This window comes from Eptatretus burgeri, chromosome 1, assembly GCF_056783735.1.
Source record: "Eptatretus burgeri isolate ZD-2024b chromosome 1, Ebu_testis_v1, whole genome shotgun sequence".
Taxonomy (NCBI): domain Eukaryota; kingdom Metazoa; phylum Chordata; class Myxini; order Myxiniformes; family Myxinidae; genus Eptatretus; species Eptatretus burgeri.
This window is the reverse complement of record NC_140961.1, coordinates 15584952-15611966: the sequence shown is the minus strand read 5'-3', so window position 1 is coordinate 15611966 and position 27015 is coordinate 15584952. Positions and strand designations below refer to the sequence as shown.

General features: G+C 45.0%; 1 protein-coding gene across 3 annotated transcripts in view; it reads right to left on the bottom strand.

Moving 5' to 3' along the window:
* Positions 1 to 20990: 20990 nt before the first annotated feature.
* The window catches only part of LOC147033921 (monocarboxylate transporter 12-like), a 129048-nt gene continuing 123023 nt past the window's right edge, over positions 20991 to 27015 (bottom strand). For all 3 annotated transcript variants that reach the window (XM_085873086.1, XM_085873099.1, XM_085873101.1), the window contains one exon: positions 20991 to 26946. The gene's annotated coding sequence lies outside the window, so the exon portion shown is untranslated. The remainder of the gene's footprint in view (positions 26947 to 27015) is intronic.

Here is a 27015-nt window from a genome sequence, read left to right as displayed (position 1 = left end):
TAATCGGACAAGTGGTTCCCAAGTTATGGCCATTTATTTACCAAACCAATGACAGGACACGGTACTATGACGTCACGATTCTTCTTCTTTGTTTGATATGACGTCACAATTGACGCTGGAGACCTGAGTATGTGCCTTTTGAAGGTTTGATATCGTTCTTCTTCATCCGTTTCAGCTGTTTCCCAACTTATGGCCATTTATTTACCAAACCAATGACAGCACACGGTGCTATGACATCACAAATGACGTCACAATTCTATTTTTTTTTATTTTCTTTGCACGTACGGGCACACACAAGTGAATGTTAACTCCTACGTATGCAGTCATGCTAAACAATGCACTGTCAAGTTCAGTAAAACTTTCATCATAAAACACATCAGAGTTTAGGTTTAGTGCTCGGGGTCATTTTGCCACATTTTTTGCTTGTCTTGTCCGTTCGATATTTTCATTGATTTGTATCGGAAACATTTTGTGTGTTTACATTGTTGTCGTGAAGATCTGTCACAAAGATTCCAAAATCTTCAGCTTTTCTTGAGAATCAGTTTGTGACAGGTTTGAGGCCTTTACATCAAGTCGTTCAATATTCCCAAATTTTCCTGTGGAGAAGGTAAATTTATGGTCAGACACTGCTAGCTATGGGTAGATTAACCGGTTTTTCCTCGATAATTACATTGACTTGAATAAGGCTTGGTGGTATATTTCACAAAATGAGAACATCTTAATCTTAAGTGAACCCCCCCTAAAAAATTTCTCGATCCACCCCTGTATTATCTGCATATACATACCACAAACAGCAAATTAAGTTCCCAAATACTGATCTGCAGAGATGTTGTGTTGTACTCCCTTCCCTTTCGCACTGTTCTTGTGTGTTTTGCAGTTTTTACAATGCAGTACCATTTGTTAGCTTTTGGTAGGTGTGTTAGTTTTAGGCACTTCAGGATGAAACCATTCATTGAAGCTGTCACAAGGACTCTTCCGGACTGCGGCAGATACAGTGCAGTATTTTTCTTGTCGAGGGCTGATCCAAGGTTGACGGACTTGGAAGGTTGAGTTCCTGCTCCGGAGCTTGAGTTCGTAACTAGGGCAAAATAGCCAACTGCCAAGCGTCTACTAGTTTGATCACCATTACATTGATAAAGTCACCATTACGTCCCGGTCTAACTGTGGTACATGGTACAATGATGTCCATACAACCAGTTCGCAAGAAGTGATATCTGTTGGGAACATCTGCATTTGCATCTGCATATAGTAAGGGTGGTTTACTTTGGTTTTCATGTCTGATGTATGGGCACTTTATTTTGATTAGCCTTTACCACAATATCTACAATTAACAGTGCCATCAGGTGATGCTGCAAGGAATGGATGTGCTTGTGATATTGTGAATCCTGTGTGTGATGTCATGCAATGTGTGTGTGTGTGTGTGTGTGTGTGTGTGTGTGTGTGTGTGTGTGTGTGTGTCTGTGTGTGTGTGTGTGTGTGTGTGTGTGTGTGTGTGTGTGTGTGTGTGTGTCTGTGTGTGATGATGTTTGTTGTTGAAAGGCAGTCTGCTCATGTTCTCTTTTCTCACTTAACAGCTGGAACATGAAGTGGTATTGGCTGTGCATTGCAAATTTTCTTGATGAGTGAGGATGCTGGATGAGTTGCGCTGGTGTGCCTCACCTGACAAATGTTCTATATACTGATAGGACATTGTAAACAGTTGGATGAACTCAATGTATCAATAATTCAACAAAAATGAAGTGAGACTTGAGCAAGTATGTTCCCGAAAGCGAGAGTCGTTGTGCACAAGTGAACAGTGATAAGACGTGTGATCATGCGTGTAACGACTTTTGTTTTCTCCTTTGCCGATGTGGTGGTCACATATCCAAGCAAAATCATGTGACTGATGTCATGTTGACCCCTTGGTATATACATTTTTTGCTGTAATACAGAACCCCCCACCTCTAAATGGCTGGAGTAAACAGACAAAATATCCTCCAAATACTGAGGATGCCTTCTGGGGCCCACAGGTCCATTCTGAGGCCTACAGGAGACACAGAAACAGATTCTTTCTGATTTGGTAAGGGTGCTCGACAAAGTAGAAGGACTCATTACTTTTTGAGCATCATGTGTACCAGCGAGAAGGGCTTGTGCATTTTCTATTGTCAGAAACCGACTCAGACACGTACCTTAGAACCAGCCTAGTTGGGTGCCGGAATGTCAAAACCGTTGCCGATTCAACAGAAACCTCAATATCGAGGGACCTCAAGAACCACAGTTATAAAAAATGACCAAAAAGTTAAATAATGTGTACTTGCAATTCTAAGTTCGGCTAGTGTTTATATTTCTGTCCTTTCCTGGCATCATTCAGAAGTATTTTTGTTCCCCACGAAGTAAAACTACATGTCTTTACATTCTTCTGAAAAATTAATGCAGATCTGGAGCTCTGCTTTCACACTGTCCACTTCTAGTCCCAACGGAATATGGTGCTAGATGTTCTCACACTGTGCTTTTACCTCTATTTTTTCCACACGTCAAATATTTTGCAATCCTGGTCATTGTACAAACTTTTGCAGCACAATACAAACATCTAAACAGTTGGTGATGCTTCACAGAGTAGTAGACTTTGTAACTTTGTAGTTCAGCGGCAGTAACTTTGTCGTCCTCTGGCGACGCAGAGGATTTGAAAAAGGAGGCCAAAGATGATATTCCTGCACTTCGAGTGTTCAATTTGTGCTTTTCTGATAAAACATAGAGCTTCCTTTCCTTGGCTGCTGACATCGACATCATGGTGACATTGGTACAGATTGTGTGATGTTCGTCATTTCTGCTCTTTGCTATGAATTCATGTTATTTCAACTATTCTGAGAACGATACCCATTGTGGATTGTCTGCATCTGACTGGCATATAGAGCAATGCCTAATCATACTTTCAATGTCCTTGTCCAGAACAAGCCACCACAAAAGACAACGGTCTAGGCCTTTGGTTTTATCGACTCCGAGGTGACTGCCGTGTAGCTCAGAGGCAATTTTTTCTGAACTTCAGAAGAATCACTGTTCTCATACCCCACATAATACTACCTTAAGCTAAAGACAGCTCTGAGGATTTAGACACATATCGTTAATACTCGGGTGTTGAAGGTAGGTCAATCCAACTACCAGTGGAGATTGCCTGTGTGACAGGTGAGTACAGGATCATGTGGGTGATTCAACAGCCACATGTTTAGCCATGACAGGCCCAGACTGGATATGGCCCAGTGTAAACATATCACCATGATCCCACTTGCAAAGCAAGTGAGAGAGACCGCCACGCAACTGGATACATAGCTGTAGGCAGTGAGCAACAAAACACCGTCATTGTATCCATGCCGCTGCAGTGACTGGGATGCCTCGTTTTGGTTCCATGATAAATTGGAGTGGTTTATGATCAGTCTGCTGAGTGAAGTGAAGGCCCAGCTGGTGCTGATGAAACTTGCACGCTCCCCAGATGAGGCTGAGAGCCTCCTGCTTGATTTGGTCATACATCTGTTCCGTTGTTGACAGGGTGCAATATGCAAAACAGATAGGGCATTCAGAGCCATCGTCCATTTTTGTGTGATATAACTGCCTCAATACCGTTGGGAAAGCAATCACATGCGAAGATGAGCAGACGTTTAGGTTTGTAGTGAACGAGAACCGTATCCTCTGGGAGTAGGAGCTTGACACGATTGAAAGCTGCCCGTTGGCTGAATCTCCATGGCCCAGCATTCCTTCTTTCTGAGCAGATGAGTTAACTGAGCTAACTCAGAGCTCAGGTTGCTCACGAATCTCTGGTAGTACTGCGCCATACTGATGAATGAGCTCAGCTGGATTTTGTCCTTTGGTGATGGCTTGTGCCAAAATCGCACCGACCTTCCATCAGCCTTTCAATAGCCCATCTGGCATTATGATGTGCCCAAGGTACTCCAAACATTGTTTGAAGAGCACGTACTTGTCTCTTTTCAAGTGGGGACCACAAGCCTCCAACTCTCAAAAGGGGGAAAAAAATCTCTCAAAAGTTTGAACAACTGGTGAAACAATGAGTTTCATAAAGTTACATCTCTGTTGCAACAAGAGTGATTTTTACCACCCACAAATTCCTCCCCTCAGTCCAGAAAGATGTGCTACCTACCATAAAGCTGAACAATGTTATTTATGAATTTCAGTGCCGGTGTGATGCCAGGTACGTAGGACGCACATCACCCAGACTGGAGGATCAGATCAAGCAGCACATTCCATGAGCAATCCGGAACAACTTGGAGACGGATCGTACACACAACCATTCCATACATGAAAGAACCCAACAAGAATGCCAGCTCAAAGTGATTCTGCCATTGGTCAGCACCTCCTGAACAATCCCAAATATGCCCAGGACCATCACACTGAACGGTTCCACATTGTGGCACATGCACGTACTGAAGCACATTTACGGGTTCTTGAAGCCACATTTGTACACACACAATTTCCTGGTCCTTGCAAACAAAAAGAGTATGTGCAAACACTGCATCTGTTCTGACCTGAATCCATAGAAAAATGGGAGGTCACAGGTTCCCTCAAAGCCATGATGTGTATGTTTGTGTCAGTAAGAGTCCAAAGAACCAATCCCCAATGGTCTGAACAAATAATTTGTTTCATTTCGTGTCTGCACTTCCAGTATTCTTGTGTGTGTCCTGACGAGCTGTAAGACGAAAAGCTTTGACAATGTCTGTTCCTTTTTTCTGCTGTTGTTAAATTTTGTACTACCAAACAATTATATATATATATATATATATATATATATATATATATATATATATATATATATATATATATACATATATATATATATATATATACACTACCGGTCAAAAGTTTTAGAACACCCCCATTTTTCCAGTTTTTACTGAAATTTAAGCAGTTCATGTCCAGTGAATAACCTGAAATGGTACAAAGCTAAGCGGTGAACTGCCAGAGGTTAAAAAATTTTTTAGGTTACCAAAAACTGAAAAGTAATGTAAATTTCAGAGTTGTTAAAAATGGCCCTTTTCAGGGAACAAGTAATGGGTTAGCAACTGCAGCTGTTCTGCAGCAATGGAAGTAAATGAAGCCTTGAAAGTTTATGCAAACAATTCCTACAGGTGTCCAAGCTTTTGTTGATTAGTTACAAACCCTCTGTCTGTAAAAAAAGCAGTGTTGGAACAGACTGTGTTGTTACACTCTCTGAAGCATTAATTGGACAATATTGCAAACAGGAAGTAGTATATTGCAATAATAATGGCGAGAAAAAGACAATTAACAAAGGAAGACAGACAGACCATTATAACCCTTAAAAGTGTCTGTCTTTCCTTTTGGTTGAGAGAAATTGCAAAGAAGCCAAGGTGTCAGTGAGTACAGTTTCCTACACCATCAAAAGACACTTGGAAACTGGAGGAAACTCTGACAGGTAGAGGTCTGGCAGACCCAAAGCCACAACACAATCAAAAGAGAAGTTTCTGAGAGTCAACAGCTTGCGTGATAGGTGGCTCACAGGACAGCAGCTTCTAGCACACCTTAACACTGGTCGAAGTGAGGAAGTCTCAGTTTCAACTGTGAAGAGAATACTTCGAGCTGCAGGTTTGACAGGTCAAGTGGCAGTAAGAAAGCCATTACTAAGATGGCAAAATAAGAAAAAGAGGCTTGCCTGGGCCATGAAGCACCACCAGTGGATGACTGAAAACGGGAAGAAGGTCTTATGGACCAATGAATCAAAATTTGAAATCTTCGGTTCATCGCGCAGGGTATTTATATGCCGTCGAGTCAGCGAAAGGATGGTTCCTCAGTGTGTGACGCCAACTGTCAAACAAGGAGGAGGAAGCATGATGATCTCGGGCTCTTTTGCTGGATCCAGTCAGTGACTTGCACAGAGTGACTGGCACCCTGAACCAAAAGGGCGACCACAGCATTTTGCAGCGCCATGCAATACCCTCTGGTCGACGCCTAGTTCATCAGGGGTTCATCCTACAGCAAAATAACGACCCAAAACTTACCTCCAGGCTATGTCAGAACTACCTTATAAGAAAAGAACAAGACGGTAGGCTTCAAATCATGGAATGGCCAGCACGATCAGCAGACTTAAACTCCATCGAGCTGGTTTGGGATGAAATGGACAGAAGGGTGAGATGAAAGCAACCTACAAGTACAACACATTTGTGGGAACTTCTGCAACAGTGTTGGGAATAACTTTCCAAACAATATTTGATTTCCAATTTAGAAAGAATGCCACGAGTATGTTCGTCTGTTATATCTGCAAAAGGTGGCTACTTTGATGAGTCAAAAATTTACATTAATTTTTTTTCAACAAAACGATTCCTGATTTCTTTATTTATCTGGAATTGTATATTTACTCAATGCTATAATTTCAGAGTACATTGAAATATTAAACTGCTTATATTTCAGTAAAAACTGTTAAAATGGGGGTGTCCTAAAACTTTTGACCGGTAGTGTATATATAGATATATATATATATATATATATATATATATATATATATATATATATATATATATATATATATATATATATAGACATATATATATATATATATATATATATATATATATATATAGACATATATATATATATATAGACATATATATGTATATATATATATATATATATATATATATATATATATATATATATATATATATATATATATATATATATATATATATATATATATATATATATATATATATATATATATATATATATATATATATATATATATATATATATATATATATATATATATATATATATATATATATATATATATATATATATATATATATATATATATATATATATATATATAGATATAGATATATATATATATATATATATATATATATATATATATATATATATATATATATATATATATATATATATATATATATATATATATATATATATATATATATATATATATATATATATATATATATATATATATATATATATATATATATATATATATATATATATATATATATATATATATATATATATATATATATATATATATATATATATATATATATACTGCGCCAACACCATATAAATATATATATTGTTGTGGTTACCAGATTCGCAAACCACCATTCAGGTCCCTTAGGTGAGGTATCTCGGTAAGTGCATGTGTAGTTAGGCCCAAACCCGTTGTCTAGTGGGAATACATGTCATTTATACGTGCTGCGACTCTTCAGGATAGCCGTTTTTCTTTTACTATCTTTATTTTGGACCAACCGCCATGATCACAACCACAACAACAACCACCAACCACAACGCCGCTTCACCACAACCGCCACGACCTTTACCGTCACAACTCGCCACCATCGCATCACCGTCATCTCGCGCCACTCATGGGCACCGATGCTGGACTCGTGTAGGGCGCACGTTGAACAGCGTGTACAAAATCACGGATTTTCTGCTTCAAAAACGGATCAAAAACGACACACGCTCACTTTTTTGCCGTCCAATCGGTGAGCGAGGGGCGATTTGGCCCCGCCTCCAGAACGATCGATATATGCAAATTTGTGGATCAAAAAGCCTTCACGCCCACTTTTTCTCGGGCCAATGGGGAGCGAGGTGAAAGGTCAAAGGGAGGGGGTCAAAGGCGAAGTTACGGGGGGATAAAAGGACGGTGTTCGTCAGTCAAAGGAGTCGTAAAAGTCGGAGCGAAAGAGTCAGCAAGAACGAGTAGTAAAGGTCGGAAGAGGCGAAGGAGTCGGAAGCAGAGGGTCAAGACTTCGCGGACGGTGGAGCTGCTCGTCGTGTGCGTTGGAGTCGGAACGGAGGGGACGGAGCTGTGGAAAGGCGGCGACGCCGGACGAGGGGGTGCTCGCGTCGGTGCCAGGAGCTGCACGCCCGAGGGAGGCCGGCAGCGCGACCTGGCCGAGGTGGAGACGCACACCAGGGATAATAAAGATCCTCTATACCCCGAGCATCAGCAACCCCCTCCTGTTTCCCCCCGCGCTGAGATAGTGCGACCAAGGGGGCCCCGTTCCCACCCCCTGCCAGGCACTGTCCACGAGGCCCGCGGGTTGCGGGGCCATCGCCGCTCCGCGTCTCATCACCAGACGGGTAGGCCCGACCCGGTCTCGGCCCCAGGCCTACCTCATTCTTGAGGGTATTTCTTTTCCTTGGTTTTGGGTATGTGTTGTCGGCGCCGTCTGTGAAGTAGAATTGTATAAGTGTTGCCGTGTGTTCGGTAGTCGGTATTAGCTCTGCACTGTGTTTTCACTTTTATGTTTGCTTTTTGTGTAAATGGAATTGTGTTTTCTTTTTTGTGTGCATTTGGTGGAATTGTATTTGTGTGCTTTCCGTTCGTCGCGAATAAATGTGCTTTATTGTTGAACTGTTCTCCCGCTTCGCTTCGTCTTTTCCTCCATTGAACCCTCATCTTGCTTCACGTAAAGGGTTGGTAGTGGGCTGAATACGCCCGATAATTAATCGAACCGTCGAGGTCGACGATAACACCGCTCGGTTATTCTGATAGTACGGAACGGGTCGCTTAAGTGGCCCGTGTCCGAAGTCGACCTGCGGCGAGGTGCGATCGCCCGGTCTACCCTCCGCGTGGGTACTTAGGTAGTTCGAATTTGGCGAGCAACCCTATCCCACGTGGGGGCTGATTGGCTCGATCGCGGTGAGACCGAAAGGTCCACCCGTGACTGGTTCCCGGCGTTAGTCCGAGAGGGTCACGACTGGATTGTCCGTCCGGTGGGCGACGTGCCGCGATTCGAGTTACGTGGCCGTCGCACGCCGGCGGGCGCGAAGACCCCAACACTGGTGTCAGGAGTGGGATACAAATTCATCGCCCTCCTCGCGGCACTGGTATCGGAGAACGGGACAACGGGCTCTCCTGTCTCCGGCTAAATTCACGGGAATCGGTCCAGGGGTGAGAGAAGCGACCCCCGATTCCCTCCAAATTACGAGCGATTCAAATTGACCCTTCACGAGAAGCAAGATGGCGTCTCAAGGCGAGCGGGAGCCGGGGGTATTAGAAATGGATGTAGAATGTGTAGGATCCATGGTCCAGGATGGAATTCCCGAGCAGGAAATGTTGATTGTGCAGGAACACGGACTCGCCCAACTGAACCCAGGGCCCGAGGTGGGTGCGGCAGCGGCCGCGGTGTATGACACCTCCCCCCCCCTCTCCACCAAGACCCTTCCCCAACCCTTGCCGAAACTGCTCAGCTGAGTGCATCCAACATGGCCCAGCTATGCGCCATGCTGGCGGCAATGACCGAAAAGATTAATTCGAAAATGTTGGAAAAAATGGATGCAAACACAAATGAAATGAAAAACGAAATGAAAGGGATGAACGAAAAGATGAATGCGAAAATGATCGAAAAAATGGATACAAATACAAACGAAATGAAAGGCATGAACGAAAAGATGGATACAAATACAAATGAAGTGAAAACGACGATGGATGCGAATACACAGCAAATGAGAAAAGAAATGAAAGAACTACGGGGTGAGACGCAGAACATGGGCCGATGCCTGCAGGCGGGCATGAAGGCCGTGACCAGGGAGCTTAAAATGGCGACTCCACGTGTGGGAGCAAACGAGCTGGGTGGGGGTGCAACGGCTGACAGGCCCGCGGTGGAGGCGGGTAAAAAAATAATTCGGGGGGCGTGTTGGGCGAGGGTCGTGACAGAGGAATCGACGGTGACCGAAAGGGAAAAATTAAATGGGGAGACCAAAACGTGTGAGACGAGACACGAAATGACGACAACGGAAATAATAGTTGAGACAAGAGAGGTAAAGGGTGAAGAGTTGGCAGAGACACGGGAGATGGGAACGATAGAGGGAAGACTACACGATGAAGACGGGGTAAGTGAAGGGCACACACACACGGAGGTAGTGGAGGATAATGGGGGTGAGCTGGCGGACTGGGCAGGGACCCAGTGCGAGCACCTGGATGGCCTCCTCCAGGAACGAGGGGAGGGAGTCTGCCCCCTTGAGGTGAGTCACGACCAGGTGAGTTCGGCCGTGCTTTGCGAGGTTGAGGGGACGAGTGCTGCGAACGGGTGCTTGGAGAGCTTGGGGGGTATAGAGGCCCCGGAGACCCTTGTGGGGACACGAATCCCCAGTGTGGTTGTCCCTGTGTGTGTGGTGCAAGGTGTGAGTGCAGCACCGTGTGTGGAAGCGACCCCGTGTGTGGAAGCGACCCCGTGTGTGAGTGGTGTGGTGGCGATGGTGCCAGAGTGCGTGCTTCCCAGCACGCCGAGTGTGGGTGAGGCACCGTGTGTGGAAGAGGCCGTGTGTGTGAGTGAAACGGCCAGTGTGGATGAGGCACCGCGGTTGAGTGCCCCCGCGTGTATGAGTGAGGCACCGCGGGTGAGTGCCCCCGCGTGTGTGGATGAGGCACGGAGTGTGGATGAGGCACCGCGGGTGAGTGCCCCCGCGTGTGTGAGTGAGGCACGGAGTGTGGATGAGGAACCGCGGTTGAGTGCCCCCGCGTGTGTGGATGAGGCACGGAGTGCGAGTGAGGCACCGCGGGTGAGTGCCCCCGCACGCGTGAGTGAACGGCTGTGTGCAAGGGAGACCGTGTGTGTGAGAGAGCGGTATGTGAGGGAGATGTCGGTTGGCATGCGGGAGCACGCAGCCGCGTCTCCCGGTGTGAATGTGATGGAGTGGACTGTGTGCGTCGTAACACGCAGGTGTGCGTGGGTTGAATGGAAGCGACGACGGAGACATGAGAAGAGAGAAAGCCGAGTAGCGGCTGTAGCTGTTTCGAGGACCGTGCCGGGTTCACCCAGCAGTGAGCACGCGGTTCGTGCTGTGCAACGCACGAGACCGCCACGTGCTCGCTTGCGAGAGTGAAGTCCCGGTCCGGAAACGCACGCGGTGGATTTGCCGATCCCGCGGACGGACAAAGTTTAGGCAGGTAAATGGATTTGGACCGGACGGGTTCTCCACGCGATCGTGTGTGTTAAGCTCCAACGGGCAAAGCACATGTGTTCGCGTGGGGAACCCCTCGAAACGTGGGGCTTGTGTTTTTTTTATGCGCACGGTGACGTCATGGCTGCACGTGTGGTTGGAATCCGGCAGGAGGGGTATCTCTGCCGGATGGTAGCGTCCAAGGAGGGACGAGGAACACGTGCAGCTGCATGACGTCACGGGCAGGTGCAAAGTGCGCGAGCTCTGAGTTGCCGCGCTGGCGCTGCGCATGTAGAAAAAAAAGGAAAGCAAGCCTCACTTTCGGGTGCAAAGGATTCCTGGGCAAGGGGTAAAAGACCCCCTTGACCTGGGCACAGGATGGAAACTAGTTAGGGGGAAGGGTTAGCTTAGCTAGACCGACTTCATGGGGCAGGGGTAAGTCCTCATGGAGTCCGTGGAATGGATTAGGTAGAGGGATTGTAGCCAGATCTAGGTTGGGAAATAAAATGAATTTTTGAGTTAGGAGACAGTGACAGACTTGTGAATGTGTAGTGGGGACGTAGCTTAGCTACGTAGGTTAAATGGAACGTGCTATAGTTTAAGGGACGACGTGGGAGCACGAGTTAGTTAGGGGATGTAGATAGAAGGATGGCAGAGTTCAGTGGTATGTGTGTTGAAGAGTTGGTGAGTGAAGTGGAAGCATGTGCTTGGTGAGTGAGTGTGGCCAGCGGGTCTGTGTGAGTGGAGCGAATGGGGAATGCATGGTGCGATGAGTGATTGGGGGGAGGAGTGACTCCCGCCCAAGGGACCCCGGGGTCAGTGCAGAGTGAGTTAGCGGGGTTAGTCAAATTGAAAAATGGAGGTCGTTTTGTTGTTGGTGGGAAAGTAGGCTCGAGACCCATTTGGAGGGGTGCAGGAGCCCTGTTGACGGGCTTGGGAGCGTGGCTGCGAAAGGTGAGTATCGCTGAGTGGGTACCCCGGGCACCAGGCTAGTCGGCCGCGGTAGGCCAAGGGCCCATGGGGGGCCGGGATAGAGTAGTGGGCACGGGTGCGCCTGCTTGGTGCGGGGGCCTGGGGCGCCATTAGCCGCGTGGGCAGTGTTGTGGGCACGGGTGACCCTCGGAAAGGGGCCCGGGAGGCCGGCCTGCCACGTGTGCGTTTCAGGGGAGGTGCCATGGGGGCACTCCCCGGTGTTAGGGAGCTGGTAGGCTCGGAGGCAGTGTAGTGCCCGGGGGTGCCATAGCGGGAGATTCGGCAGAGGGTCGTGCCTGCCAAAGGGAGCCACGTGTCCCAGCCAGGAGACCGTGTGAGGGCACGGAGAGAAAATTGGGGGGCGAGGCCCGAAATTGTGAGGACACCAACACAGGCGACGGGAATCTGGGTTGTTAGAACCAATAGTTTAAGCGAGAGGCGCTTGTTGAAAGCCCCGGGGTAGTTTAACAGTTAAATGGTTAGGGTAGATTAGGAGATGTACCCCTCCGCACCATCCATCCCCTCGCTGTCGTTGTGGGCCGCTGGACCCACTCTGGGTTAGATCGCTGAACTCTGGGGAGGCCATTCTGAGGCTTGAGTTGGGCCTCGACACAGGACGTTAGCTCTCCCTTGTTCCCCTCCGGGAAGGGAACGTAGGGGTTGGGAGTAGGCTAGGTGACAGAATAGGTTAGCCGAACAAGGACGATAAAGGGGGTTAGGGGACGATTTATAGTGGGGAAGTAAAAATAAAAACAACAAAAAAATAAGTTGGGGCTAAATTGGCGTTTGACAAATTAAGGGAGTGGGTATGTACAGTGACAGGCAAAGGCGATAGGTGGGAGGGAGACAGGTAGGTAGGTCCGAGCCCGCCTTCCAAGTGGCCAGCACCACCGCACTCCCTCCACCAACCTCCACTGAACGGAAAAGGCTGGCCAACTTCATCGGCTGGCCGTGTTTTTCTTCAAGGCGGAGGCCAGCCAACTTGATCGGCAGCTGTTGTGTTGCTGCAAGGCCTGTGCCGGCCGGATCATCTGCTGGCTGTTTTTCTTCGAGGCCTGTGCCGGCCAGTTCATCTGCCGGCTGTGTTTGCCTGCAACGTTCTTCTTCTGCGGGCTGTGTTTGCCTGCTCACCTTTGCCATGCCATGCCCACTGCCCACGTTCACCAGCCCCATTCAATTTTTGCTTTGCCCCCCCTGTTCATTTCCATGTGCGCCAGGATCAAGGCAACAGTTTGCAAGCTGCAAGAACTGCCCTGTTGGCAGCTACAACACGGGCCTGCAGTGGCGGCCCGTGCACCGTGTTTGTGTCCATGCATCCATTCGTTGTGCTCATTGCGTGTGCCACTTGAGCTGGCACGGAGACTACGTTTGTGCGGCCCATGCACCGTTGTGGTTCACTGCATTCAGTTCAAACCGTGCATCCATCCATTCGTTGTGTTCATTGCGTGTGCCACTTGAGCTGGCACGGAGACTGCGTTGTGCAGCCCAAGCACCGTTGTGGTTCACTGAGTTCAGTTCAAGGGGGAAGGCCTTGGACTGCGTGTGAGCAGCCAGCCACGTTCCCTGTCACCTGCATTGTTTGAGCCAGAGACTGCATGCGGGCAGCCTGGCTCCCTTCTAACTGCTTTCTTTTGCAGAGTTCAATGATCCTGGGCCATGGTTTAGTGTAAGATTTGTAAGTTAAGGTTAAGATGTACTGTAAATATGAGTGCGCCCCCGGCATGTATGTCTTAGCGCCGGCAATTTTATTTAAGTCGTCCGTGTGAGTGAGTTTGTTTAGATAGTTACGCAGCCCTCAGGTTATTTATTTTGGGGACACGAATACCATGAATGTCGCACTCAGGGATCCGTAGGTAAAATGTACTTGGGGAAAACTACACATGATGGCACACGAAAATTTGACGACTCGGGACGAGTCTGTAAAAAGGGAAGGGGGTAGTGTTGTGGTTACCAGATTCGCAAACCACCATTCAGGTCCCTTAGGTGAGGTATCTCGGTAAGTGCATGTGTAGTTAGGCCCAAACCCGTTGTCTAGTGGGAATACATGTCATTTATACGTGCTGCGACTCTTCAGGATAGCCGTTTTTCTTTTACTATCTTTATTTTGGACCAACCGCCATGATCACAACCACAACAACAACCACCAACCACAACGCCGCTTCACCACAACCGCCATGACCTTTACCGTCGCAACTCGCCACCATCGCATCACCGTCATCTCGCGCCACTCATGGGCACCGATGCTGGACTCGTGTAGGGCGCGCGTTGAACAGCGTGTACAAAATCACGGATTTTCTGCTTCAAAAACGGATCCAAAACGACACACGCCCACTTTTTGCCGTCCAATCGGTGAGCGAGGGGCGATTTGGCCCCGCCTCCAGAACGATCGATATATGCAAATTTGTGGATCAAAAAGCCTTCACGCCCACTTTTTCTCGGGCCAATGGGGAGCGAGGTGAAAGGTCAAAGGGAGGGGGTCAAAGGCGAAGTTACGGGGGGGGGATAAAAGGACGGTGTTCGTCAGTCAAAGGAGTCGTAAAAGTCGGAGCGAAAGAGTCAGCAAGAACGGGTCGTAAAGAGTCGGAAGAGGCGAAGGAGTCGGAAGCAGAGAGTCAAGACTTCGCGGGCGGTGGAGCTGCTCGTCGTGTGCGTTGGAGTCGGAACGGAGGGGACGGAGCTGTGGAAAGGCGGCGACACCGGACGAGGGGTGCTCGCGTCGGTGCAGGGAGCTGCTCGCCCGAGGGCGGCCGGCAGCGCGACCTGGCCGAGCTGGAGACGCACACCAGGGATAATAAAGATCCTCTATACCCCGAGCATCAGCAACCCCCTCCTGATTCCCCCCGCGCTGAGATAGTGCGACCAAGGGGGCCCCGTTCCCACCCCTGCCAGGCACTGTCCACGAGGCCCGCGGGTTGCGGGGCCATCGCCGCTCCGCGTCTCATCACCAGACGGGTAGGCCCGACCCTGGTCTCGGCCCCAGGCCTACCTCATTCTTGAGGGTATTTCTTTTCCTTGGTTTTGGGTATGTGTTGTCGGCGCCGTCTGTGAAGTAGAATTGTATAAGTGTTGCCGTGTGCTCGGTAGTCGGTATTAGCTCTGCACTGTGTTTTCACTTTTATGTTTGCTTTTTGTGTAAATGGAATTGTGTTTTCTTTTTTGTGTGCATTTGGTGGAATTGTATTTGTGTGCTTTCCGTTCGTCGCGAATAAATGTGCTTTATTGTTGAACTGTTCTCCCGCTTCGCTTCGTCTTTTCCTCCATTGAACCCTCATCTTGCTTCACGTAAAGGGTTGGTAGTGGGCTGAATACGCCCGATAATTAATCGAACCGTCGAGGTCGACGATAACACCGCTCGGTTATTCTGATAGTACGGAACGGGTCGCTTAAGTGGCCCGTGTCCGAAGTCGACCTGCGGCGAGGTGCGATCGCCCGGTCTACCCTCCGCGTGGGTACTTAGGTAGTTCGAATTTGGCGAGCAACCCTATCCCACGCGGGGGCTGATTGGCTCGATCGCGGTGAGACCGAAAGGTCCACCCGTGACTGGTTCCCGGCGTTAGTCCGAGAGGGTCACGACTGGATTGTCCGTCCGGTGGGCGACGTGCCGCGATTCGAGTTACGTGGCCGTCGCACGCCGGCGGGCGCGAAGACCGCAACAATATATATATATATATATACTGCGCCAACACCAGGCTCTAAATATATATATATATATATATATATATATATATATATATATATATATATATATATATATATATATATATACACATATATATACACATATATATATATACACATATATATATATATATATATATACACATATATATATATATATATATACACATATATATGTGTATATATATATATATATATATACATATATATATATATATATATATATATATATATATATATATATATATATATATATATATATATGTACACACATATACACATATATATATATATATATATATATATATATATATATATATATATACACATATATATACATACATATATATATATATATATATATATATATATATATTTAGAGCCTGGTGTTGGCGCAGTGGTTAGGGCAGCGGCTTGGGATCCAAAAGGTCCTGAGTTCAAGCCCCGTTGGGCCAAAGAATTAATACACCAGGGGGTTGACTCAGTCTGTCATCCTTCCGAGGTCGGCGAAATGAGTACCAGTGTACTGGGCCGGTGTATACCCCGGTTAAAATAGGTGTACCATTTCCCTGTGTCGTAAGAGGCGACTGGGGTTGCGTCAGGAAGGGCATCCGGCGTAAAACATGTGCCAAATCACTATGCGGATCATAACGGATGATCCGCTGTGGTGACCCCGAACGGGAACAGCCAAAAGAAGAAGAAGATATATATATATACACATATATATACATATATATATATATATATATATATATATATATATATATATACATATATACATATATATTATATATATACATATAACTATATTGTTGCGGCCGGGGGTCTGGGTGAAGCAAGGGAAGCTATTTCGGGTTCCCACCAGACTCCCCGGAATCGCAGGCCGTCGCGCACGGATAACTCCATCACGCGGCGGGTCGCTAACCGACCGCAAATGTCAACAACTCAAACACATGACTTCGGTTCCTCCGTCTCAATTGGTTACCTAATTATAATCACGTGACCGAATTTCCGGGGGACATGCCCTCGGTACGCCTGATCCGAACCGGGTCACCTTACCGGGTCAGATGGAGATGAGTGACATGGCCAAGGACGTACTGGCTAAAAAAAAAAGGATTGTTGGTCATCAAGTCCCAGCTCAGCTCGGATACGGACCATGCTGGATCAATGAAATAAATACAAATACGAGTTGGGAACATTTATACAAAATCATTTATTAACTGGCAGGCGAGGAAAAATATGTGGTGCAGTGAATGTAGTTTATTGTTGTGTGTAAGCAGAGATAGAAAGAAATGTGAGGTATGTCAACAAAACAAGCAACTTACGAAAGCAGACACAGAGCTGACCAATCACGATATAATTCTTCCACACTCTTAACTTGAGCAAGGACAGGTGCCTTCACATAAACACTAACACACACACACGCGCGCACGCGCGCACGCGCGCACGCGCACACACACACACACACACACACACACACACACACACACACACACACACACACACACACACACACACACACACACACCGATGAAGAGGAGAAAGGAGAGGGCATGAGGCTAATGGTCTTGTAATACCTTGCACAAATGACCGACTGCACCACCCAGTAAGTTTTGGGGGGATGCTCCACTGAACGTACCTCCTTGAGAGTTGGCGTATCCTCTCCTGTTTGGCTGCGGTGCCGGCGCAGTGTCTGCGCCGATCCAGAGAATGGGTGAGAGCATCAGGTGTGAGGGAGAGGCTTTAGGTGGCGCCAGCGGCGAGTGGGTGGAGGAGGTGGAGGCAGAGTCGAGAGCGAGTGAGCGGAGTGGCAGACGGGATCAGGTGGGTGGATGGAGCCAGCGGCAAGTGGGTGGAGGAGGCAGAGTCGAGAACGAGTGGGGGGAGAGTAAGCAGCAAGAATATGCAGAGATCGATCCAAAGCCAGACAAAAAAAGGATGAGGCCGACCATGACTCTACTCTCCGGATAGCTTTACGATCCGTCCTTTATAGGCCCTGCAGTGCAGTGCAGGGCACTGCCCCGAAACGATGCATCATCACCCGAATCGGGCGCTCCCACTGGGCCTCGGCCACCGCACGGCCTGGCCGTCATAGCCGGAAGCGGCCTCAATGGTTAATCCGGTGAGACGTGTGTGTGTGTATGTGTGTGTGTGTGTTTGTGTTTGTGTGTGTGTGTGTGTGTGTGTGTGTGTGTGTGTGTGTGTGTGTGTGTGTGTGTGTGTGTGTGTGTGTGTGTGTGTGTTTGTGTTTGTGTTTGTGTGTGTGTGTGTGTGTATGTGTGTTTGTGTTTGTGTGTGTATGTGTATGTGTGTGTTTGTATGTATGTGCATGCATGTATGTGCATGTGCATGTATTATTATGTCTGGCTCTTTCTTCTTGGGACTGGTGCAGTAATTGGTCTTGATTTTGATTGCATAAGTATTCAGCCCTATGAGTCAATATTTTGTAGCGTCACCTTTGGCAGTGATTACAGCTTCAAGTGTTCTTCGGTATGTGTGTATCAGGTTTGCACATCAGGATTTGGGGAGTTTCTCTCATTCTTCCTTGCAGATTTGCTCAAGCTCTGTCACGTTGGATGGGGAGCGTCAGTGAACAGCAATCTTCAAGTCTTTCCACAGATTCTCAATGGGATTCAAGTCGGGGCTTTGGCTGGGCCACTCAAGAACTTTCACATTCTTGGTTTGAAGCCATTCCAGTGTTGATTTGGCTGTATGATTGGGGTCATTGTCCTGTTGGAAAGTAAATCTTCGTCGTAGTTTCATGTCTTTGGCACTCTGAAGCAGGTTCTCCTCAAGGATTTGCCTGTATTTGGCTCTATTCATTGTTCCCTCTATCCTTATAAGCCTCCCAGTCCCTGCCACGAAAAAGCATCACCATAGCATGATGCTGCCATTACCATGCTTCATGGTAGGGATGGTGTTAAATGGGTGAGGAGCTGTACTTGGTTTCTGCCAAAAGTAGCGCTTTACATTCAGGCCAAAGAGTTCAATTTTTGTCTCATTAGACCACATAATCTTTTACGTCATGCTATGAGTCTTTCCCGTGCATTTTTGCAAACTCCAGGCATGCTGTCATGTGCCTTTTTCTCAGGAGTGGTTTCTGTCTGGCCACTCTCCCATAAAGCCTCGATTTCTGAAGTGCTGTAGGAACTGTTGTTCTTCCGGCAGGTTCTCCCATCTCAGCCAAGGAACTCTGTAGTTGTCAGAGTTGTCATTGGGTTCTTGTTCACCTCCCTGACCAAGGTACTTCTTGCCCGGTTGCTCAGTTTGGTCGGAGGGCAAGCTCTAGTCTGGGTAGTTCCATATTTCTTCCATTTCCTAATGATGAAGATCTCACTGTGCTCTTGCAAACTTTCAACACTAGAAATTGTTTTATACCCTCCCCAGATCGATGCCTCCTCACAATTCTATCTCAGAGTTCTATTGACAGTTCCTTGGTCTTTATGGTGGAGTTTCTGCTCTGACATGCACTGTCATCTGTGGGACCTTGTATAGAAAGGTGTGTTTCTTTCTAAGTCATGTCCAAACAATTGAATTGGCTACAGGTGGACTCCATTTAACCTCTGGAGACATCTCAAGGATGATCAAAGGAAATTTAATGCACCCAAGCCAAATTTGGAGTGTCATAGCAAAGGGCTTGAATACATATTGACTCAAGATATTTCACCTTTACATTTTTCATGAATTTGAAAAATTTCTGAAAATAAAATTCCACATTTGACATTATGGGGTATTATTTTTAGGTCAGTGACAAAAAAAAATCTATATTTGGTCCATTTTTAATTCATGCTGTAACACAACAAAATGTGAAAAAGTCAAGGGGTGTGAATCTTTCTGAAGGAACTGTAGTGTCACCTGGTGGTAGCCGATATTACAAATCTTCTTGTAATGTAAAGAAAGTTCAAACAACCTGATAATATGCATTATAGTGATGCTGAAATCTGAGTGAGAATAATTACCTCCACCACTGAAGGTGAAGGAGATTATATTTTTACCCCTCTGTCTGTTTCTTTGTCTTTGTTTGTCTGTCTGTCTGTTTGTGTGCATGATATTTCAAAAAGTTGTTGAGTGATCCAGATGGAATTTGGTGGAGAGGTTGGGTGTGTGACAAGGACAAACACTTTAGATTTTGGTGAAGATCCGGATCCGGATCCGACGACTACAACTTTTTAAATGATTCTTCACCATTGAGAGATCAGGCCAAAAATGATATATAGCATGATATCTCAAAAACTTGTTGACCAACTCGGTGGAAACTTGGTACACAGGTTGGGTGTGAGACCACAACAAATTATTTCAATTTTGGTGAATATCTGAATCCAGATGTGGATACGAGAATTATTTAATTCTCATAGTGATTCTTCACCATTGAGAGGTATAGAAGTGCCAAAAACGATATACAGCATGATATTTTAAAAATGTATTGGGCCCGATATATTCTCTTGGATCAGGCAATACGTGGCGGAGGTATGCGCACTGCCGAGTGCCCTTCGAGTTGGAAATGTTGAATTTCACCCATTTTAAGCGGAGGTTCAAACAAAATCATCCAACACTGATCTTCGCAGCAAAGCGGAAGTGGTTTTAACTCGTGCCATATATAAGTAGCAACGATAGTTGATGACGTGATGTTAGATGACTTCCAAGCGGATGGAAGATGACATCGGGCAAATGATAGAATGAATAGAGCAGAATGTTTGCGAAGTACAACATGCTGTCTTTTGATTAATTTACCCATCAGCAATAAAAACTTGGAAAGAACTGGACATGGGAGGGTTAACAGTGGAATAAAATATCATAGTTTTTGATGGAGATGACCTGACATGGTGGTGAACAGCTGTCTTGAAGATCTGGATGGAAGAATGAGATTGAAGAGAATGACGAAAGGTTTGTGCACTTCTATTTTGCCACTGCCTTGTTAGTCTCTGGATCCCTTCTTGGCCTTTGTGACTTTTATGGTCTTCAGTTGATTTGACTCATCACTGGTTCGTCATTGTGCAGCCAAAGCCTTCTTGCATATTTCCCAGCACAATACCTTGTTCAAACAATACAATGCACTCTCATGCAGTCCATTTGACTATCGCCGCACTTTTATGGTGCGATGCAAGATGGCGGCCATTCTGCTTGAGGTATTGCAGACTATATTAACCTGGGACATAAAGGCCGTGCTCCTCCCGCACACACTGCATGACGAAGCGGGTCACTCAGGGTTCTGGTACACAAAACCAATACGTCGACGCATGGGACCAGAAAAGCTTCCTCTACTCCATTTCAATGTCTCAGAGCCGAGCCACAGTGTGAGGTTGTACAAAATGTCCCACTGCTACGTGCCTGAGTTCCATCTCTCAATTCCAGACCCAGGAATCGTGAAACATGCAAGAACTGATTTTCTGCATGAACTCCTGGCACAATGTGTTAAATGATATTACACAGTGTTGCTTGTTCAGGCATCATTTTATTTTGACACTCTAAAAATATAATTCAAATAGAACAACAAGAACTGCCACTTTATAATTGCCGGCAGTGATGACCGGGTACCCAGACGTGTCCGCCTTTGACACGACGTGAGACTTAAATCATCGTCGCAAAGTTTCGCATTGAAAGGATAAGCGGTGTCAGAGAAAACATTATTTAATAGTGATACAAACACAGGCCTGCTTTGAGACGGCGCGGAACAGACGAGTTACGAACTGGGCAGCACAAAGCGTTCAATTTCGTTATTACTGGCCACCAGATTCAAATAATTAAATAATTCTGGCTGCCAAACCACGTGACCGATCAGGTTGAAATTTTAAAGTTTTCTTTCACATGTTGCCTAAATTATAAATGTGAAGTTTCGCATATACAGATGCAGCGGTTCCAGAGTATACATTAATTAATATTTATCTTCAATCCAAGATGGCGGCCAAGCCATGTGACATGTGACGTCATCATTTTTACCGCGTGTGCAAAGATGATGGTAGATGATAATTCCAAATTTTCGCTTCGATAGGTTAAGCAGTTCCAGAGAAAACATTATTTAATATTTTTCTTAAATCCAACATGGCTGCCAAACCCGAGGCCCGATGCCATTGAAATTTCAAACCTTCGTTCCACATGACTATTCCATCATCACGCTGATGTTTCACATTTATTGATACAGTAGTTCCAGAGTCAACATTAATTAATATTTTTCCTTCAATCCACTATGGCTGCCAAACGTTGTGTCGTACATCAAAAGGGCGTGAGAACATTGTATTTGTCATGGAGAGGCGGTCATACTACTGGAGGTTCACCTTGATCTGCCTTGCCGTTTCAGAGAAGAAGACGTTTAAAGTTATTATTTTTCAATCCAAGATGGCTGACGAAGCATGTGACCTATGACCACAAATTTAGATTCTGCTTCCAACTGTGTAGTGGAACACGTCTGTGAAGTTTCGTGTTAATCAGTAAAGGTGCGTTTTTCTATCCAAGATGGCCGCCAAACCATGTGACTTGTGATGTTATAATTTTTAGCACGCGTGCATACATGATAGTAGATGATAATAGCAAATTTTTGCTTCCATAGGTTATGTGATTCCAGAGGAAACATTATTTAATATTTTTCTTAAATCCAACATGGCTGCCAAACCATGTGACCTATCAATTAGAAATTAACAAACTTGTATTCCCTCATCATGTGCAATAGATGTGTGAAGTTTCCCCTTGATCAGATCAGCCGTTCTGGAGAAGAAAATGTTTGAAGGTTTTAGGGTTAATTCAAGATGGCCGCCAAACCATGTGACCGATCAAGAAGAAATTAACAAACTTGAAAAAGGACCTCTTGGGGAATATACGTGTAAAGTTTCGTCTCAATCTGTCTTGCCGTTCTGGAGAAGAAGATTTTAAAAATTTATTCATTTTCAATCCAAGATGGCTGCCGAACCATCTGACCAATGATATCATAAATTTAAATTCTGATTTCTATCATCAACCCTAACAAGTGTGTGAAGTTTCGTGTAAATTGGTTAAGGTCGGTTTTTCTATCCAAGGTGGCCGCCAAACCATGTGACTTCTGAGGTAAATTTTTTTTACCATGTATGCAGACTTGGTGTGAGAAGGTAGTTGCAAATTTTCGCTTCGATGGTTAAAGGAATTCCCGAGAAACCATTATTTAATAATTTTCTTAAATCCAACATGGCGGCCAAACCATGTGACCTATCAATTCGAAATTAACAAACTTATATCGCATACATGTCCCGAATATAGTTGTGAAATCTCCCCTTCATTGGACCAGCGCTTCTGGAGAAGAAGATGTTTGAAGGCTTTAGGGTTTTTTCAAGATGGCTGCCAAACCATGTGACGTATCAAGAAGAAATTAACAAACTTGAAAAAGGACCTCATGGGGAATGCACCTGTGAAGTTTCGCCTCAATCTGTCCAGCCGTTCTGGAGAAGAAGATTAAAAAAAAACACTTAAAAACAAGATGGTGGCCAAATTACGTCATCGATGACGTCAAGAAAAATATTTTCGACGGTGAATTTAGGAGTCGATGACGCTCAAAAAATTTCATATTTTTCTCATGTGGCGTTCTACTTGACGAATTTTCACCGGTATATCGCTTCACCTATGACGTCATGAAAAATCACACGTGTTCCGCATAGGGAGCTTAGTAAAATGTATCAAGCGAAAAAATTTTCCATTGCACGGTTTCCGAGATACAGATGTCCAAAATTTATCGTTTTTTTCAAGATGGCGCCCGCACCACGTGACTAATGACGTCATAATTATAACGTGAGTGTGCCATCAAAAAAGACACAAACTATGGTGAAAATTTCGTGTCGATCGGACTTAGTGTCCCAGAGAAAATGATTTTTAAAGTGAAAAAGGGTGCAAAATGATGGCGGAAAAAGAATAATAATTAAAACTGGTAAACCAGTAATCCCGGGCTTCAAGGCGTGCCTCCATTTTAACAAATTTCAAAACTATCACCCACATGATATGGGTTTTCCGAGTTAGAAAGTTAGTTCAAGTCTGCAATGGGGCCCAGTTAGGGGTCCCTCATGTTATCTCAATGAAGGATTGAAAAGCCCACAGCAATACATGATAGAGAAAGAAACTTCACATTGGACAAATCGAGGCTGGACAAATTTTCAAGTCCCCCAAAAAGTCCAATAACTCCACATTTGCATATTAATGTAAATGGCGAACTTGTAGAACGTTAAAATATCTTCCAGAATGTATGGTCACTATATGTCTACCTTCTTTGGTTTTCATTTTACGATATGTCAAAAATGGGTGATTTTCAACTTTTGGGGACTCTAGGGCCTCACTGGGGTAAAATACAGACATAGTGTAAACATTGTTTATGTCCTATCTAAATCTGTCATTAAATTTTTTCAACTCTCATTTGCATATTTTGCATATTTAATGAGGCAAATCGGCATCATTTTTAATCATATAAATTAAATAACGATTTCAACTAAATTAACAACTTTACATTCCCATGCAACTTAGCAAATGTGTGCAAAAGATTGAGGCTGTCAGATTTTCCCTTCTGGAGAAGAAGATGTTTTTAGGTTTTGGATAAAATCCAATATGGCCGCCATACCACGTGACCTACGTCATCAAATGTTTCATAGTATAAACGTCAGGTGGTGAGTAATTATCCTCTTAAGTTTCGTTGAATTTCATCCAACAGTTTTCCCTCCAGATCCGCCACAAAATCGGTCAGTAGAACATAAAAACGCCTTTAATCATAATAATAATAATAATAATAATACGAACGATTTCAATAGAGCTTCAGCCATGCTTGAAGCACTAATAATGTATAATGTGTAAGTAATAATAAACAGAAGAAAAAACAATGGGGTACCCTGTACTCACAGGGTACCCCAATAAAGTAAATGATGATGATGATAGAACACACATTCACAGTATGGTTAACAGAAGTCAAGGGCTCATGAGAAGGCAAGGCAACAGAGGGGGCAATACAAAGAAATTGTGCAAAGAGGATCAGGCAGAAAAGGGGCAGGACAAAATAATAATCCACAAGCAAAACAAGAAGAGGGACAGACAGACATACTCCTCAATCATAGTCAGAGGAGAAAAGTGGATAATAATGCCACAAGTTGAAAGAGTGCAAAGGTCAATAGGAATAGCAAAAATTATGGACAAGGGTTCACATGACTGGTACGCAGGTACTCACGCATGGTAAAAAAAAACCAAAAAACCAAATGCAGCCTTCAAAGATGCTAAGAAAGCTCAAAAGCGCAATAGCACAACAGAGACTTTGAAGGAAGGTTTTTCTCACCCAGTATAAGCAACATTCTTCCAAGATAATTTTGATATCCTGTGATTTCAAAATTTAAGTTCACAAAATTAAGTTTACAAATCATGATATAATTTACAAGTTATATTATAACTTATTAGATTAAAAAAAAATTTTTTGTAAAGGAGAAAGGAGAAAAGGTTCAGGAGCATCCGGAATGAAAAAAAAAGAGTGGCTTGGGAGTGACTCGTCTGGAGCCGGCGTTCACAGGAGTAAGATGCATATCGTTACCCTCATAACAAAAGTGCATAAGCTTCATCAACGAATAAAATGACTTAGGCACTTTTGTTTTGAGGGTGACGATATGCAAAGCGGAGAAGTGCTTTAAAATTGGAGTGGTGCTTGGGAAAGCAGCCAAAAGTGCACAAACTGACAAAAAAATTTTTTTCGTGAGTACCCAACCATTTCTGCTGGAACTCATTGGAGAACCCAAATGAAAAAACATTTTGTGAACCCCTGATTTTGCATCAATAAGGGAGATAACTTTAGATGGTGGTGGGTCACCAGCTTAACTGACTGCAGCGAAGACCGAATGGATTCAGGGAAAGGATTGGGAAAGATTCCACCAACGTGAGACAATGATAACAATGGTGTGAAGATGAGCGGTTGGAATGCATTTGCTATAGGATGCTGGGTGAGTGTGTGTCTTCAGGTAAAATAAGATATACATCTATCGGTAAAGCTATTTGCTGTGGGGAGAGAGAAAGTGCGATTGTATTGCCTGAGTGACTGACTGGAAACAATTGAGGTCATGATGCTACTGATGTGGGAAGTCAGCCAAGGTTGTGTACCCACTGTTTGGAGAGAGTTTGTGCAGCAAGGTTGGTAACCTCGATGAAGAATGGAGCCCAGCTGATGACATGGTCAGTCATAAAATCTATAAATTACTTCCAAGATACTGAGGTTCTTACTTTTAGATAAACAACAATTTTGAGGTTTCAATTAAAAAAATGTTCAGGTGTTGTAGAATTCGTATCTTTCACAATGTCCTTTAAATGTTAAACAGTGTGTGGCTGTATGTGTGTGAGGAGGTGGGATTACAGAGAGTTGAAGGACACAAAGGACTGAGAGACAGGAAAACAGGAGACATGTTGCAGGATCACAAGGTCATCAACCTGTCAGAAGTGGAGAAAAAGTTCCTGCCCTTCAGCCTCGATCTGTGAAGTTCCAATTACCCCGAGGGTGATATGTTCTAAATACCACTTGCATTTGGTTCCAACTTCCCTGAGCACATTAGATTCCAATTACACCGAGCGGATTAGGTTCCAATTACCCTGACCACATTGCATTCTGTTTACCCTGAGCACGTTAGCTTTCCGAGCGCATTATGTTCCAGCTACCCCGAGCACATTAGATTCCGATTCCCACGAGCGCATTAGATTCCGATTACCCAGAGTGCATTAGATTCCGATTACCCAGAATGCATTAGATTCCGATTACCCAGCGTGCATTAGATTCCGATTACCCAGAATGCATTAGATTCCGATTACCCAGAGTGCATTCAATTCTGAATACCCCGAGCGCATTAGATTCTGATTACCACGAGCGCATTAGATTCCGATTACCACGAGTGCATTAGATTCCAATTACCACGAGCTCATTAAATTCCGATTACCCTGAACGCATTAGATTCCGATTACCCCTAGCACATTGGATTCCGATTACCCTGAACGCATTAGATTCCGATTTCCACGAGCGCATTAGATTCCGATTACCCCGAGCGCATTAGATTCCAATTACCCCGAGCGCATTCGATTCCGATTTCCCCGAGCGCATTTGATTCCGACTTCCCCGAGCGCATTAGATTCCGATTACCCCGAGCGCATTTGATTCCGATTACCCCGAGCGCATTAGATTCCGATTACCCCAAGCACATTGGATTCCGATTACCCCGAGCGCATTCGATTCCAATTACCCCAAGCACATTATATTCCAGAATCTCCAAGAGTAGAGTCGATAAAATGATCAATTGGATGAGCTTGGTGTTGATAGAACACAGGCATGATGAGCCAAATGGACTCCTTCTGTGTCCAAGTTCCTTGTGTATCCTCGTAATCTGCTACAAGATTCACTCAGTTGGAGCCAATCGATCAGTTGTAGCACTGCAGGAAACAGTCACATGATGATCAGAGTTCATCAAGGCACCATGCAGATCAGTACTCTGTACCCAT